The following is a 4,469-nucleotide window of genomic DNA, read 5'->3' on the forward strand; positions in this document are numbered from 1 at the left end:
TTCCCTGCCATTGCCCAGCTCCTCCTGGTTCCAGCCCTACCCCAAGCCTTTACCACACTGTTGTCTGTATCCATGAATTATGCATATATGCATGTAAGTTCTTTGGGCATTCTCTGCCTGCCCCCCCCCCTTCCCTTAAGATCTGTCTGTGCAACTTTTTAATAGAAAACATGCCAATGCCTTAAAAAATCTGTCTTAATAAATAAATATATGCATTACTGGACTTTTCCTTTACACGTAATATCCAAATATTCTGATCATTACTAAAGTACTAGTACCCCAGTTATGTAATTAATAGTTCTATGACATTAAAGATGTCATGTCTATTTTTTTGAAATTTATTAATAATTGATGACCTTGAAGAAACTCTTAATAATGATTTCCTGTAAGTAACTTCTGGGTAGGATTTTCTACAGGCACATATATTAATATACATGTGTTTTTTTACATTTCTAGGACTCCACTATTGTCACTCCAATTATTTTGAGGTCTGACCCTCAGGGATTTTTCTTTTACTGGACAGATCAAAACAAGGTAAGAAGTAATATTTGTCTTTCTTACATTATCCAGTTAGTTGCTGATTTGCAAGGTATTTATTTTGTCTGCATAAGTATACCTATTTCATAGATGACCCTTTGTAAGTTATTTAAAGATTCTACTTCAAAAGTATATCCGGTATCTAAATGTTTTAGGATTTTCCAAGGACTCTAGTCTGACATATTAGATGTTCTAAATCCTAGAACAATTGGTAGTTTTCCGGAAAAGAACATGGGAATGTGAATTACATTTGCTGTAGAAGAAAATTAGCCAATATTACCGTTTTAAGTCCCTTCTCCAACTCTACCCATAAAGAATGAAGAAAAATGGTGAGAAAGCACTTTTGATTTTAATGTCTATAACTTTGGCTTTTTCTTTCTCTTCCCTCTTTTCTTTGCTGCTTATTAAGGGATCTCCTAGCCTCAGCGGGAATGTGGCCTTGATCATTTGTTCAGAAAACCAAGAATAAGATTCCTTTAGCCTACCTGTTTAATTTTTCAGGAATTTCTTCCCACATTAGCTTTCTGTTCACCATATCATAAATTTAAAATCTCATTTAGTATGAAACCAATTGAGATGATTTCATATTGAATTATTAAAAGTGGAGTGTCTGGAGATCATAATATTTACTTGGCGTTTAATGGGCAGTTAGACCAGCATATTCATAGAAAGTAGTTATTATTTCAAGAGACGAAGCTACGGTTCTGTACTTGAACCTAGGAGACCATAGATCGTAGGATATTTTGGCTCTCTAAATTCTGATATTTGGAGATGGGATCAGCTTTATGGAGAGTGCTAAATACATATGGACCCCAATAGTGTACCGAGCACCAAATTATGAGCTGCTATGAGTCTTTTCACATCCTTACATTAGGTCCTTTACCCATAGTTTGTCTGTCTCACCTTCTGCTTTTTGGACAACCTGGATTGCACCTGTGAGCAGCAGTATGGAACTGGCCCTGTGCTGTGGTGTGTTTGGGGTCAGGGCTGAGTCTGGGTGAAACTCTTAGGGTGCTGGTCTCCAAGGCCAGTCCTGAATGGCCTTTTTAACCATCATCCTAAGGCAGATTTTAGCCTGGTGGCCCTGCAGTTTCCTTTTGAGTATGGGTTCCCTGGAATCATCTGTGGCCACAGATGTTGGGGGGCTAAGTCATAGACCCCAAGCTAATGTCAAAAAATGTATTGGAGTAAGATTTCCTATTTAATGTTCACGCTTATTACTGAGTGTGTTAATCACGCTGGCTTTGACGTGCTGTTTGGCTTCCTGCTGTTATGTATAAAACAATGGCTTGAAAGAGTTGTGTTTTTCTTTTTCCTCCTAAAGGTTATTTTTAGGAGTGTTGGAACTATATTCATGAAAGATATGTTTATAATGCCCAGAGCATTTTAAAAGTTTGGGTATTTGTATGAGAGGCTAAACTGTCAGTTTGATTTTTCAACTGGTAAATCAAGCTTCTATAAAAGCAATGGAAGGTATTTGGGATTTTTAAATAATTCATGGCAAGTCAGCTAAGCTGCCCTCTAAGACCAGTCATAAATATTTCTTTGCTTAAGAAAGAGAAAGGTTTTAGGGCCTAAGTCTCTTTGATGCATTTCTATTGTTCCTGTATTTTGACTCATACTTATTTTCATATGTAGGGACATTTCTTTCACTTTTATCTACTAACCTTTTTTTTTCTTTCTTGGTTGTTATACTGTTTATGACCAATGAAAACAAATAATGAGGTAGCAGTTTCCTTTATCTATTTATTGCCTTTCTTTTCATGGATATTAATCTTACAGTTCTAGCCAAGAGATGGCAAATTTTATTTTTTACTTTTTAAGTACCCAAGTCATCCTTCAGTCATCTATACTAGAGGTTGGAGGTTTATTTTTTTTTGTCGGTGATCATATATCACTAACCCCAAAATGAGAGGATTTAAGAACAAAAATTAGACTTTCCATGCTTCCAAGGTACCATGTGCTTCTGCTTTAAGCCCAGCCCTGAAACCAGAGGCGTGCTACATCCCCTTCTAGAGATGCACTCCTCTGAGTGGCGCAGAGTAAATGGATGCTAGAAGAGAGAAGTGGTGCTCACAGATGATGGCACGCCAAGCTTTTAGTCCATGCATTTTGCAAAAGGTCATTAGAAGTTGGATGGTATAATCACCATGTTATTTAGAGGCCCACTTTCTTTAAAATACTTTTTGCTGACAATTACTGCTAGTGATGTGAATCTCGCACGTGTATTAGACGGATGATATGTCAGAGAAAAAAAGAGGTTTGAAGTTCATCCCTTGATTTTATTTTATTTTATTATTTTTAAATATTTTTATTGATTTCAGAGAGGAAAGGGGAGAGAGAGAGAGGGAGAGGGAGAGGGAGAGGGAGAGAGAGAGAGAGAGAGAGAGAGAGAGAAACATCAATGATGAGAGAGAATCAATGATCAGCTGCCTCCTACACACCCCACACTGGGGATTGAGCCAACAACCCAGGTATGTGTCCTGACTGGGAATGGAACTGTGACCTCTTGGTTCATAGGTTGATGCTCAACCACTGAGCCATGCCGGCCAGGCTATCTCTTCATTTTACACACTGTGTTCTCCATTCATTTGTAAGCTTGTACTGGTGCTTAGCGTATTACACTTCCCTTCTCCCTTCCAGCTTCTTCCCAAAGCCTTTCCCCTTTGTCCATGAAGCCTGTACTGAAATGCTTTGATTAGTAAACACTGGATGCCTAGTCTGCTGGGAGGCGAGCTGAGTGGTGTTAAGAAGCTCTTGGTAAAGCATATTGTTATAAGATCTTTCTTGTTAGAGCACTGGAGGAAAATCTGAACATTTTACACAATATCCTACCCACGTCCTCTCTCCCATCATGGCTACCTTATACCATTGAATAGAACCACCCATTCATTTTAAGCCACTGATTTCATCCTCAGGGACAATGACATGCTCCTTTCCCTAACCCCCCCTTTGGTTTGTCACCATACAAATGATAGGTGGCAAAGAAGACAGGCAGCTCAGATTATAGATTTAGGGGTTCAAAGCCAGAGCTGGCCAGTGATTTTTAGGTAGCTTTGGTGAAACATTGAGAGCATGTTTCAGATGGGTAGAAGCAGATAAATACGCACACCATCTTACGGGATACCTATTTATACTTTGTACCCACTATACACTTAATTTTCATTATCCTTTCCTTTTGTATTGTTAGCTCTGTAAATCTTATTGACTGTAACGAGCAAGAACAAGTTTCTGAATATGATGTTTTAAGCCTGGTGTGGTTTCTTTTTCTTGTGTCCATGTGTGCTATGTGAAGAGGATCAGTTTATTTGTAACCCTGGGTGAGAAGGGGCTCCTGCCCAGCCCGGGCACTTAAGAGGTTGCCCGTTAGACTGTGCCTTTTCTTTGGAGCTATGCCATCCATATTGGGACCAGAAACCAACACAAGAAGGGTCAGCCACCAAAACCATGTGACCCACAAGGAGAATCTGCGTCACAGTTTTGGAAGACAAGCTGGGGAAGGAAAGAAAGGGGTCAATGTTAAAGAGCTAATAAAAACCTACCCTGCTAGAATATGAAACAAAGTGGACCTTTGCCTTGCAACTCGATGCCCTGCTTCGGTGCCAACGTTGGTGTAAAAATAAAATTGGTCACTACGTAGTTCAGATCCAGGAAGTTCAATATAGTTGAGTAAACTCTTCCTTGTATCCCTAAAGCAGGAGTTCCGGGAGGGGCAGAACACATCATTAAATTAAGAGAAATGGGAGGAACAATACACACTTTAAATCAACGACTCCAACTACTTCCTCTCTTTTTCTGGTTACAGATTTTATTGGTTTTCAGTTTTGCAGGTAATATCCAAACATGTTCTTTGTGCTAGAGAGTAAAACAGTCTATGTGTCCTTCACCCTGCCCACCATTGACCCCAATCCTAGCCCTCTCTCCACAGTCAA

General features: G+C 39.2%; 1 protein-coding gene across 2 annotated transcripts in view; it reads left to right on the forward strand.

Annotated features, from left to right (window-relative positions):
* Nucleotides 1–462: 462 nt before the first annotated feature.
* The window catches only part of PLCB1 (phospholipase C beta 1), a 631,360-nt gene continuing 627,353 nt past the window's right edge, over nt 463–4,469 (forward strand). For both annotated transcript variants that reach the window (XM_015560268.1, XM_006758081.2), the window contains exon 1: nt 463–534. The gene's annotated coding sequence lies outside the window, so the exon portion shown is untranslated. The remainder of the gene's footprint in view (nt 535–4,469) is intronic.

Source organism: Myotis davidii, unplaced genomic scaffold, assembly GCF_000327345.1.
Source record: "Myotis davidii unplaced genomic scaffold, ASM32734v1 scaffold32, whole genome shotgun sequence".
NCBI classification, from domain to species: Eukaryota; Metazoa; Chordata; class Mammalia; order Chiroptera; family Vespertilionidae; genus Myotis; species Myotis davidii.